The sequence below is a fragment of the Peromyscus maniculatus genome, chromosome X (genome assembly GCF_049852395.1).
Source record: "Peromyscus maniculatus bairdii isolate BWxNUB_F1_BW_parent chromosome X, HU_Pman_BW_mat_3.1, whole genome shotgun sequence".
Classification (NCBI taxonomy): Eukaryota; Metazoa; Chordata; class Mammalia; order Rodentia; family Cricetidae; genus Peromyscus; species Peromyscus maniculatus.
The window spans coordinates 140255018-140268647 of record NC_134875.1 but is presented as its reverse complement, the minus strand read 5'-3'; the positions used below and the strand labels follow the sequence as shown (position 1 = coordinate 140268647).

At 37.0% G+C, this 13630-nt stretch overlaps 1 protein-coding gene and 1 pseudogene across 13 annotated transcripts in view; one reads left to right on the top strand and one right to left on the bottom strand.

The window, feature by feature from the left end:
• Positions 1–13630, bottom strand: part of Pfkfb1 (6-phosphofructo-2-kinase/fructose-2,6-biphosphatase 1) — a 201550-nt gene that overhangs the window by 179576 nt on the left and 8344 nt on the right. The window lies entirely within an intron of this gene.
• Positions 6141–6975, top strand: LOC102904322 (large ribosomal subunit protein eL8 pseudogene; annotated as a pseudogene).

Sequence of the window (13630 nt, the reverse complement as noted above, 5' to 3'; positions counted from 1 at the left end):
AATTTTCTTAATAAAAATTTAAGTAGTTAAATATAATAAGGAAAAGTAGGAAAATAGAAAAACAAAAACAAACATGTGAATAGGAAATGTAATACATGTATACTTAATATGTACATATGGAAGAATGGGCAGAAGAAATATTTGAAGACATAATGAAGAAAAGTGAATATATACTATGAACAGGAAATAGCAAGAACAAATACAATGAACAGACAATGCTTCATAAGATGCGAGGATTTTGTAAAGAAAGTTATGTATATTTTGAAATAGGTTCTTACTAGGTACCCCAGGCTGGCCTGAAACTTATGAAACTCTTGCCCTAGACTTCTGGGTGTTGGCTTTGCATGCAGGCAACCCAATATCCATCAAGATGGTAAGTTTTAATCCAAGTATATGAATAATGAGTTTCAATATAAATTGCCTACCTACATCAAAGAGAGAGATTCCAATATCAGATAAAGAAATAATAACCAAATATGTGCTTTCTACAAAACACATACAGCCCCGTCTTATTTGGAATCTTTTATCTATCAGTAACTAAAATATAAAACCCTAAAAGAATGCCTGAACCTCTGCAAGAATATTGAAAAGTAAACATAGGCATAGAAAGTAAATTAGGAAAAAATACCAGAGTTTGAAGGAATAATTAAACATGTCTAATGGCACATATCTGTAATACCAGCACTTGATAACTAAGGAAGGAAGATCATGATCTTGAGACTTGCCTGTCTCAAGACTTCACTTGGGCTACACAGTGAAACCCTGTCTCAAACAAGGGTTAGTGAGAGGGCTGAGCAAAGAGACACTTGTCATCAAGTTCAATTCTGACCTGAATTCAAACCCCAAAGCCACATGGTGAATGAAAAGAACTCTCACTAGATGTTGTCTTACTTCCCCTTCCAGACCATGGTATACATCTCACCCCTAAATAAACAAATGAAAAAACAAACAAACAAACGAACAAACAAGCAGGGACATCTAGAGAGTTACACAATTAACACTATTTTTATAGCCTTCACTATCCTGAGCCTGAATTCAATATCACATGAAACACAGAAATGGGCACTGTTTAATGGACAGAGTAAGTCATAGAATAAAGCTTGTAGTTTGGGCTTGTGCAAAGAATCCCATAACTTTGTATAAATAAATACATATTAACATACTTTTAAAAAAAAGAAACAGAAGTGAGAAATAATGTTCAGAGACAATGGGAGAAATCCTTTGAGGTTATTTTCTTTTTTCTTTTTTATGTTTTGAGATAGGGTTTCTCTGTGTAGCTTTGCGCCTTTCCTAGAACTCACTCTGTAGCCCAGGCTGGCCTCGAACTCGAAGAGATCCATTTGCCTCTGCCTCCTGAGTGCTGGGATTAAAGTTGTGCACCACCACTGCCCGGCGAGGTTATTTTGTGTGTGTGTTGGGGGGTAGTGGGGGGTTAGCTACTAGAGATTGAAGCAAGTGCTCCATCACTGAGCTACATCCCAGCCTCCTTTGGGTTTTTATTTACTCTATTGTTGTAGAATATTATTTTAAGGGGTGTTACTTTTGTTTATTTTGCATTTGTTTAACTCTGTGAAGCTGTGTTACTTTGCCTATCTAAAACATCTGACTAGTATAATAAAGAGCTGAACAGCCAATAGCAAGGCAGGAGAGAGATAGGCAGGGCTGGCAGGCAGAGAATATAAATAGAAGGAGAAATCTGGGAGGAGAGAGAAAAAGATGGAAGAGTGAAGGGAGCAGCCAGAGAAGGAGGAGGACTCCAGGCCAGCCACCCAGTTACATAAACAGCAAGCCACAGAGTAAGAATAAGGTAAGAGAAAGATAAAAATCCAGAGGCACAAGGTAGTTGGGATAATTTAAGTTAAGAAAAGCTGGCTACAAACTAAGGCAAGTTAAGGTTGGGCATTTATAATTAAGCATAAGCCTCTGTGTGTGCTTTATTTGGGAGCTTGGTGGCAGGCCCCCTAAAAGAGCAGAAATAAACAACAAGACTCTACAATTTAGTTCTATAGTGAGGGAAGCAACCTCAAAGGCATCTCAGAAGCAGAAGTGGCCCAGAATGGGAGCTTATAGGAATCAAAATGCTATGGGTTGAGAATCTTTCTGGAGTTTGAGACAGTGTCAGCAGGACACAAGCAGATTTCGTTGCTGTGGGATGTCTTTCTGTATGCTGTGAATATGTGTTGCTATGATTGGTTAATAAAGAAGCTGCTCTGGCCTATGGTGAGTCAGGATATAGCCAGGCAAGAAATCCAAGAGAGAGACAGGAAGAAGAAAGGCAGAGGCAGAGGAAATGCCATCCCGCTGTCCAGGGAACAGCATGTAATGGCACACAGTAAAGCCATGAAACATGTGACAACATACAGATTAATAGAAATGGGCTGAGTATAGTTATAAGAGCTAGCTAGCAAGAAGCTTGAGCCATAGGCCATGGCCATACAGTTCATTATTAATATAAGCCTGTGTATGTTTACTTGGGTCTGAGCGGCTGCGGGACTGGGCAGGACACAGGAAAACTTCTAACTACACTTCATAGGCGTTTTTTCCCTCTTTCCTTTCCTTCTACATTGCTTCTAGAAGGAGTACAACCATTACAGTGAGTAGTTTCTGAACAGAGGACAGAAAATGGTAGCCTAAGAAACTGGAAAGCATTGAAAAGAAACAAAAGAAGAAAGAGTTTATTTAAGACTTGCTAGTGTTTTGGTGCTAATTAGGATACCAATTCAGAAGCTCAACTAACTACCTTTTAAGACTTCTATCCAAGACCCAGACAGACCACTGGAGGGGTACACAGAAGACAGGTCTAAATAGTATTTCTGAAAAAGCTCTGAAAATATTATATATAGAAAACTAAGAGAAAAACATTAATATTTCCCAAAAGAGTTAAATAAGATTTGGAATATCTAAACAACTTTTAAGAGATCCACTACACAAAACCCTATGAGAAACAAATTCACCAATGACAGTAGTATCTATGCATTGATACTTTCTGTTATTAGTCTTATAGAATCAATCAATCCATTAACAATAGTTGTTTATTTCTAGCTCCATCCCATTTGGTAAGGTTGTTCTATATACTTGTAATACAGTTCAGATTTGTATGTCACAAACTATATTCAATGCTAGATTATCCAAATACCTTACATGATTTGTTTAAAAAAAACAAAACACAAATTCAGCCCTCTGAGTTTTTACAAGTATATAAAGTCAAATATTCACTTCCATAACACCATACAGAACAATTCCATTCCTATAATTTTCCCTTACATAGCTGATTATAATTAGAACTAATGACATCCCACCCTCAAGCCCAGATAACTATGATCTATATTCTATTCCGATAACCTTGCTTTTCCCAGGATTTCAAATAGATTGAATTATATTCTATGTCAACCTTTGATTCAGGCTTTTTTTTCTTAGCACAATAGATTTTAGTTTGTAAGGCATTTGAGATATATTCTAATTGTTGTATGACTCAACAGTTCTCTTCATTCCTGAGTGGTATTTTAGTTTGTTAATCCAGCATCAATTGAAGGCATCTTGGTTATTTCTAGTTTTTTCATGAATTTTTAATAAAGCTATATATTCTAATATATATTTGGTATAAACATTTTTTCAATTTTCTTTATGAGAAATGAAGTGAATTGTTATACCTAGGAGTAAAAGTGCTAGATCCTATGTCAAATGTATAGTAAATAAAAGTACTAATTGAACTGTTTTCTGATTTCTAAAATGCTGTTGGGAGGCAAGGTCTACTGGGAGATCCCTCGGTCAAACAGAGCACATGCAGTAGTTTGTATGGTAGTTCTCATGTGAACTCTTGTGCTTTGTAAATAGATTATGACCCTTGTCTCAATCTTGCTGGTTCTCTCTTGCTCTCTACTTGGTTCACTTTATTAAAAGCCAGTTGTCCCATTGGGAACTCAGGGACAACAAATGAAGGCCCTAGATGCCAAAAGCTAGTAAGAATTCTTCAATAATGATTTTGACAAACTTTAGCACAAGAGTAAGAAGGCCCTATAGGAACCTTTGGAACTCTTTGGAGTCGCCACACTTTTATTAAATATTTTTACAGGAATCTCACATGCTTTTTACAGAGCAGTTAAAAGGGCACTGGACAGAAGAACATGTGGCACTGGACAGAAGAACATAAGCATAGCGACTGTGAGTCTCTCTAGCTCTTTTATCTAACAGAGGTCTGAGATCGAAAAGGAAGGACTTTGTAACGTTAGCATTTTTGAACAGTTAGAGGAAGGTAAATTTGTCCCATAACAATCCTGTTCCAGCCTTCATGTCTCATCTAAGGAAAAAATTAAAGTCTATCATCAGTGGGAAAGAGAGTTTTAAGAAAATAGGTTGCAAATGCTTTGGACAGAGAAGGGAGAGGAATACTCATGATGGCCAGAGCTGCAAGAAACAGGCCCACTGCGCTAATCAATTATATAATTTTAACTTATAGGACAAGAGAACAGTCATCTGTCCCCATACCCTAGCAATATGCCAATAAACATTCAGTGCTGTGATTACAACTGGGAAAGCTACAAGAGAGAGAAGAGACTCTCTCTGAAATGTGACCAAAAGGGAAGCCCAAAGTAAGTGACTGAACAATTTTCCAATCTTTGGCAATTATAATTCTAACTAATTTCACAAAAAGCAAGAAAAAGATAATCTTGAAGGAGGTCATAAAGAGAGTAAGGAGAGGCCCTTAATCAATAAAAGAACAATGATGGAGGCTTCAGAGACTTATCAGAAAACAGTGAAAGGGAATTAAAAAAATAAACTGTCAACCTAGAATTCAATATTTAGCAATATGTTCTTAAAAATAAATTCAGTATTAACAGGTCTGTCCTATAATCAACACTGAGGGTGCTTTAGACAATGCTGAAGGCTCTTTAGCTCATTAGATAGAGCTCAGAAATCTGGATCTATATAAAAAAGGAAAAGAGTTGGAAAAGAATTTAATAAAGGGATTTTTCACAGTTTTAATGAAGGAAAAGAGAATTCTATGTTTTAAAATTTGGGCTATTCTAATAGGCATATAGTAATATATCACTATTCTTATGATTTGTATTTTCCTGAAGACTAATCCCTTTGAACAGAGGTCTTTTTTACGCGCGCGTGTGTGTGTGTGTGTGTGTGTGTGTGTGTGTGTGTGTGTGTATGAGTATGCCTATGCCTGTGCATATGGAAGTTAGAGTACAATGTATTGGGTGATTATAGCATATAGATAAATGGAATGATTAATGATTAATGGCAAAATCCCAAGGGTAAAGTCAGAGGAATTAGGAATCCTTGGGCAAAAGGTATCTATGCTATGCATGAAGTGATATTTGAAGATAAACTTGTTATTTGAATATAAACTTAAATATTTAAATGTACACTGTAAATCCTAGGGCAAATGCTACAACTTGAATATGCTGCTTCCAAAACTGACACATTGAAATTGTGTGGCCAGTGGGATGGAATAAAAAGAAATGAAAATATTTCTGAAATACCAAAGCCAGACAAAGATATTCGAAGAAAATTACAGATCAATATGTGACCTCGACAAAATACTAGCAAATTGGACCCAGAGAAGCATTAAAAAATATTACATACTGTGACCAAATTTGATTTTTTATAGTAATGCAAAGTTGGTATAATTTCTGAAAATTGGTAAAAGTAATACTGCATAACAAAAATTGAAAATGAAAAGCCACACAATCATGCCACGTGACAAAGAACAGAAGGAAAAAGCTTCAGTTTCATAAAGGATATTGTGTTGATCAGACTTCCTGTTCCTGTAGCAAATACCTGAGGAAAACGACTAAGATAGGAGAGACTGACTTTGGCTCACGGGTTCAGTCCATCATGGCAGAGAGCATAGGGAAGAGCAAAGCAGCTCACACTATAATATGAAGCAGAGAGAGGTCTGAACTAGGGAGCTTCTCCTCTACCTTTTATTCTACCTGGGTCCTTAGCCTATGGGATGGTGTCATCCCCATTCAGGGAAGAACTCTAATTGGTTAATCCTCCCTGCATGTGCTCTCACATCCAGACCCAATGTTGTACTTTATTAATCTCCCAGGTGTTTTTCAATCCAATCCAGTCGCCAATCAAGGTAATCATCACAGGCTTCTATAAAAAGATTCACAATAGCTTTTCTCTCTCCTCCAGCCGAGCAAGATGCCCAAGGTAAAGAAGGCCAAGGGGAAGAAGGTGGCCCCGGCCCCCGCCGTCGTGAAGAAACAGGAGGCCAAAAAGTTGGTGAACCCTTTGTTTGAGAAAAGGCCTAAGAACTTCGGCATTGGGCAGGACATCCAGCCCAAAAGAGATCTCACACGCTTCGTCAAATGGCCCCGCTACATTAGGCTGCAGCGGCAAAGAGCCATCCTCTATAAGCGGCTCAAGGTACCTCCTGCCATTAACCAGTTCACACAGGGCCCTGGACCGGCAAAGAGCTACCCAGCTGCTTAAGCTTGCTCACAAGTGCAGGCCAGAGACAAAGCAGGAGAAGAAGCAAAGGCTGCTGGCCCGTGCTGAGAAGAAAGCTGCTGGCAAAGGGGACATCCCAACTAAGAGACCACCTGTCCTTTGAGTGGGGGTCAATACACCACCTTGGTGGAGAACGAGAAGGCTCAGCTGGTGGTGATTGCCCACGATGTAGACCCCATTGAGCTGGTGGTCTTCCTGCCTGCCCTGTGCCGAAAGATGGGGGTCCCCTACTGCATCATCAAGGGAAAGGCCTGGCTGGGGCGGCTGGTCCACAGGAAGACATGCACCACTGTTGCCTTCACACAGGTTAACTCGGAAGACAAGGGTGCTCTGGCTAAGCTGGTGGAACCTATTAGGACCAATTACAATGACAGATATGATGAGATCTGCTGCCACTGGGGAGGCAATGTCCTGGGTCCTAAATCTGTGGCTCGGATTGCCAAGCTGGAAAAGGCAAAGGCCAAAGAACTCGCCTCTAAATTGGGTTAAATGTACACTGCTAAGTTTTCTGTACATAAATATAATTACAAACTTCAAAAAAAATCACAATAATATCACACTTAATGGTGAATGATTGAATATTTAGTTACCTAAGATTAGGGCAGAGTGTTTGTTTTAACCTCATCTGTTTCTCTCTTTCAAAAAGTAAGATAAATTTATTTTCTCACAGTTCTGGAGGCTAGACATATGAAGAGGATACATTTTTTCCCTCTTCTAGAATGTGGTGGCTGCTGACATAGTTGGACTTGAGCCTGCATTACCCCAGTCTCTGTGTCAGTGGCCACACGTTTCTGTCTTAACATCCAACTAGAGGTTCTAGACAACATAATTACCCAAGAAAAATAAATTTTAGTAATCCAGATTGAAAGGAAGAAATAAAACTATCTCTGTTGCAGATAACATAATCTTATATACAAAAAAGCTAAAGGAATACAATAAACTATGGAACATGATTACTTCAGCAATGTCACAGGAAACAAGATCAGTACATAAAAATCAGTTACACTTCAATAAAGTAGAAATGAGGTAAAAAAAATTTTTAGGTAAATGGGTGGAACTAGAAAAGATCATCTGGTTGCATGAGGCAACCCAGACTCAGAAATAGAAAAATCACATGCTCTTATCCATGGTCCCTAACTCCAAATCTTCATATACGATCACATAACCTAGAGCAAATGCAGAAATCAGAAACATAATAATGGGCCATTGCTGGTGTTTGGGAGCAATAGAGAGGGGAACAGCAGAGTACAATTGATCTGACTGTGAAAAGTGAGAAAAATGGGGGGGGGCTTTCCTTAGGGACTAAGAGGGAGATAAATACAAAAGAAGGTAGGAAGAGGATAAACTAACAGTAAGGATGTTGGAAGAGTCATAAGGAATCATACTATTAACTACCTAAAAATACTAGAATATACATAAGTTGGTATATAAACATACATATATAGTTTAAATGAAAATTTCCCATTTTGACTGGCAATGCTCCTGCCAAGACCCAAAGACCATCTATCAAAACCCCAACACCAGGCATGAGAAACCCTCTTTTAAGTTATTCATCAAGACTGTCCAAGGGACTCCCAAAACATTATAGGGTATTGTTAATACCGTTGGTTGCCCTCATAAGTGGGCATACACACTTCTGTTGAAGATGCCATGCACTTCAGAAAAAGTACCCAGAAGCTTCTGGGCTGGAACTTATCCAAACGCCTCTTCACTGAGGACTAGCTTTTATGGTATCAGAAGAAGGGAAGCAACCAACAATCTTACCCACCTATGATGCCTATGAACCACAACAATGGCCAGCATGGCACAATAACCCTAAGGGTGCAGTAGTGATACTCATACCTTGGTGGTAACCAACAGCTCTCTAATTGGACCTACGTCCCAAACAATGAGAGGGAAATCATGCCTGGTACTGGAAACTTAGCCAACTACACAGAGCTAGTGAAGTCATGGATCTTAGAGGAGAACCTATAAAGTGTCACTTTACTAAACCAGTACAATCCCTAAGTACATAATAAATATCTGTCCTTACACCAATAGATAAGTGTAGTTCTCATCCCTCATCAGGGAAACTTACCTTTGCAATAGAGACCATTACAAAAAACCACAACCAAATAAAAAAGAGCTGTGGCGCCCAGTCTACACCTACAATAAAAAATCCCACAGCTAAGGCTCAGAGATTGTTGAGAAAGAGGGGTGGGAAAAAGATTGTAAAAGTATGAGGAATAGAGTTTTCTCTGAGATTGTGTCTCTTAGGGATGACAGAAGGTATACCATAAAGTCTTACCAACACAACAGGATTAGCTGTGAACTAACCTCTTGTATACTGTAAAGATGTCACTCAAACTGGTTTAATAAAATGCTGATTGGCCAGTAGCCAGGCGGGAAGTATAGGCGGGGTGACTAAACTAAGAATGCTGAGAAGAGGAAGGGCAGAGTCAGGAGTCACCAGCCAGACACAGAGGAAACAAGATAAGAATGCCATACTGAGAAAAGGTACCAAGCCACGTGGCTAAACATAGATAAGAATTACGGGTTAATTTAAGGTAAGAGCCAGTTAGTAAGAAGCTTGAGCATTTATAATTAATATAAGCCTCTGTGTGGTGATTTGGGAAGTGGCTGCTGGGTATTTGGGAGTTGCTGCTGGGACAGAAACTTCCGCCTATATAACAGCCTAAACATGAGCTGAATATGGACAACAGCAGATATGCTAACATGGATGAGGGGAAGCCCACAAGACCTCAACCCCACACAAAGGACTACAGGCAAATAAAGAAAGCTGAGAGTGGTAAAAAACAGTCTTCCCCAGGAAAGATCACATCAATTGACTGTCCAGTAGCAAAAGTTCAGCCCTGAAAACATATACAGAAGTAACAATATACAGAGTGAGCAGATTGTATTAATGTATTTAGGAATATATATGTATATACATACATATATGCATATATATCAATTAATGAAAAAGGAGACCATGAATTTGAAAGAGAGCAAGGAGGGGTACATGGGAGGGTTTGAAGGGAGGAAAGGGAAGGAGGAAATGATGTAATTATAATCTAAAAAATAAAATAAATATTTTTAAATGTAGCAATAAGAAAAAAATTGAAATTAAGAAAATCAATTCCATTTATTCTGCCATAAAAATTAAATCTATAAACATGAAAGTGTACTTTGAAAATTACAAAGAAGTTCAAAACAACCCAAGTAAATGAAACAGCTCAAAAGCCAAGATTCAATATTGTTAAGATGGCAATACTCCCAGGCTGATCTACAGATCAAAGGCAGCCCCTTTGCAGAAATAGACCAATGCATCCCCAAAATACATATGAAAATGCAAAATATGTATAAAGTAGCCAAAATGATTTTGAAGAACAAAATTGAAGGACTCATGTTTCAAAGTTTCAAAATTTATTATATGTAAATTTTACTATGTGCTAAAAGTATAGTAATGAAGACTGTGTAATTAATGGGGGCTCAGCATAATTAAAAGCCCAGAAATAAATCCTTTCTTTAATTTATGGTCAACTGAATTTCATTAATGGTCTCAAAATAATTCAGTGTGGAAAGAAATCTTTTCAGTAAATGCAGTTGGGATGACCAGGCATTCACATGTAAAGACAAAATGAAGTTATGTTACTGTTTCATTCCATATGACAAAATTATTCAAAATAGACTAAAGATCTAAATATAGGAACCAAAACTACAAAATTCTTAAAGTAAAACCTAGGTATAAATCTTTATAGCATTCAATTAGTTTCTTAGAAATGATACTTAAACTACTAGCAAGAAAAGAAAGTAAGTATGTTGGACTTATCAAAATTAAAACAATTGTATTTTTGAGACACAGTATTATAACCAAGACTGACCTGAAAGATGCTATGTAGCCAAAGCTAGCCTCAAACTTGTGATCTTTCTGCTTCTATACTGTTCAAAATTAAAAATGTTTGTACTTACAAAGACACTGTAAAAGCTAGGCATGGTGGTACATACCTGTCAACCTAGCACTAGGAAGGTAGAGACAGAAGGATCAGAAATTCAAGGCCAGTCTAAACTACCTGACACCTTATCTCATTAAAGAGAGAGTGAGGAAGGAAGGATACTATAAAAGAAGTGAAGAAGCCAGGCAGTGGTGGTGCATGTCTTTAATCCCAGGACTCGGGAGGCAGAAGCAGGTAGATCCTGTGAGTTCGAGGCCAGCCTGGTCTACATAGTGAATTCCAAGACAGTCAAAGCTACTTAATAGAGACACTCTGTCTCAAACAAAATAAAACAAATTTTAAAAAGGAAAATATACCTGGCATATATTAAACTTAGAACAACTGAGTGTAGGTATATTAATATCAAAGGAAAATAAGATTGTAGGGCAATATGACAACAATAATCAACTATTTGATATTACCAAAGATATAGTAGTTTAAAAAAAAAGAAATAAAGAGGAAAGAAAAGGATATGGCTGCTCCTAGGTATGGTGGAGAAGAAAGTTTATTATAGATATGTGGGAAAGCATAGTCAGAGGCAGGAATATCTGGAGGAATCTAGAGTGGACATGACCAGACCAAGCTGGGCTATGCGGGAGAAGAGGAAGATAAGGGAAAAGGGAGAGAGGGGAACCAGGTTCAGCAGCCAGGAGGCCAAACGTACAAAAGGGTAGGTAACCAAAATGTCTAGATCATATAGAGAAAAGCCTCTGGGGGAAGGGTAGCCCATCCCCGGGGCTGGAGAGTTCAGGGCAGAGGGCAGGGTATGCTAACCATACCCTGTAACAAGTCTGGACTGAGGGATGCTAGGAGAACCTGGCTGTCAGGTCCAGCTTTGATATGTTAAAGGCACCTCAGCCATTTGTCCAAGGTTGGAAACTTAACCAGCAGTCTAAATATATTTGTAACTATCAAAATTATTTGTAACAAGCTGGCAAATTTGGCAAATTATTAGGATACTTTAACAAATTTTCTACAATGATAGGCAGCCCAAACTCCAGTAGAATAGTGGGACATTTCAACCATATTAACAAGCAAGATTTTAATTAAGAGAAACACAACACAAAGGTAAAATATACAGTCTTCTCAAGTGCTCAAAGAACCGTCACCAAATGCTCCATAAAGTATATCTCAAGGACCTGGGATCATCCAAAGTTTTCTGGCAGGAATGGAATTTGAGTGGATATGACCTATCTAAACAGAAGCTGTCTCAAGGGCTGGCACTAAGTAGAAGAGGTGTCCTGCTGTTCTAGCAGTCCTGAAATAGAGACTAAGGCAATGAGGGCAACTGGTAAGTGATAGACTAAGCAAATCTATGGTAGTGTCTGGTTATCAAATGGTCTAGAAAGATTTATGTATACATAGAACACAAGCCCTGTTTAGTAGGCCAAGTATAGATCAGAAAAGAAAAAAGCCTGAAAATAAATGAGACGAACATCTAACTCAGTTTAAAAAATATTCAAAGAGAGTAAGATATGAATTGCTACTAGAAAGCTGATTAAGCAAAAGATAAAGATACAGAAGGAGCAAACAAAAAAATGAAGCTTAAAAAACAAAACCCAAAGCTGATTTTTTATTTTAAAAGAACCATACAGCTTATAAACTGTTCACAAGATTTGTCAAGGGAAAAAAACACAAAGGTACAAGTAAACAATGTTGTTAGAGAATACAGTGTGTGAAAAAAAGGTTTTTAAATACCGAAATAATAAATGAATCTTAGAAAAAAAGAACATATAAAAAGAAAACACCTTTTAAAAGATGCACACATACAAACTTTCAATAAACTTGAAAACATGTGAAAGGAAAAATTCCCAGAAAACTGTAACTTAGCAAGTCTCACACAAGGACAGCAGCAAGCAAAACAAACACCATAACTTTCACAGAAACTGGAGCCGTTGAAAGGTTTAAAAGACACACGAGGACTAGACTGTTTGATCTGGAAGTTCTGCCAAATATTTGAGGAACAGATAGTTCGGGGACAAACTCTGTCAGAGATGGAATGAAAGAAAATAGTTCTCACCTCATTGCATGATGTTAGTATAACCTTGACACCAAAACCAGAAAACGACAACATGAAAACAGAATCTCTCCTGAAGAAAATACTAAAGTACTGAACAAAATTTTACTGAACTAAATTTAGAAGTACTTTTATGTCCTAGGACTGCAAGATTAGCTCATAATAAGAAAAAACATGTAGCACAAAAAAGTTAAAATTAAAATAATCATGCTGTATTTCAATAGATACAGAAATACAACTCATAAATTTCAACACCAACTCACTTTTAAAGAACTATGTCGTTAGGAATAAAAAAGAACGTCCTTACCTTCTTAATAGGTATCTGCCAAAAAAACAACATTTAATTACTCGATGGTCAAACTTTCAAAAACAGTCCCTTTAAAAACAGGATCAACCTATAAATGCACATTATTAACATACTTTTTAACATTGCACTGTGTTGTATGTGTGTTTGTATGTTTTGGAGGTAGGGAGGGTCTTAGCAAATTATTAATATAAAAAAGATATTTAAGAATCATAAGGATAAGGATTGCTTGGGGAAAAAATGAAAGCTGTAATTTGTACAAAAATTGCCAAAACTAGTAAGAAAACTTAGTAGGTTTGTCAGTTATAAATTCACCATATAAAACTAATTGTGTGTGTGTGTATATATATATATATATATATATATATATATATATATATATAAAACTATTATATATATATATCATCAAACTACTATAAAACACAACTTTCTACAAAGGTACTCTTTATAGTAACAATAAAAATAAACAAGAAAAAATCCTTAAAATGATGTGCAAACCCTTCCTAGAATAAATTATAAAATGTCACTCCAAATAACATGGAAAAAGTCAAAATTTGTCAAGAGATATAGCATGTTCAAGGATAATTAAATATTACAAGATGATTATTCTCCCCATATTGATTTACAGATTGAGTGTGATTCCAAACAAATCTTTAAAATATTGCCTCTCTGTGTGTATAACTTGAAAAGATGATTCCAAAGTTTATGAGAAGAGCAGTTGGCCAAGAATAGCCAAGATACTCCCTAAGAAGGGCAAGATACAAGAATTTACTAAGATAAATGACCATTTCACTATTGTTTAAAGCTAAAATTTCAAAATTATCTAATGGGCATCAATAGTAAAATAGGTTAACTACAAGATAG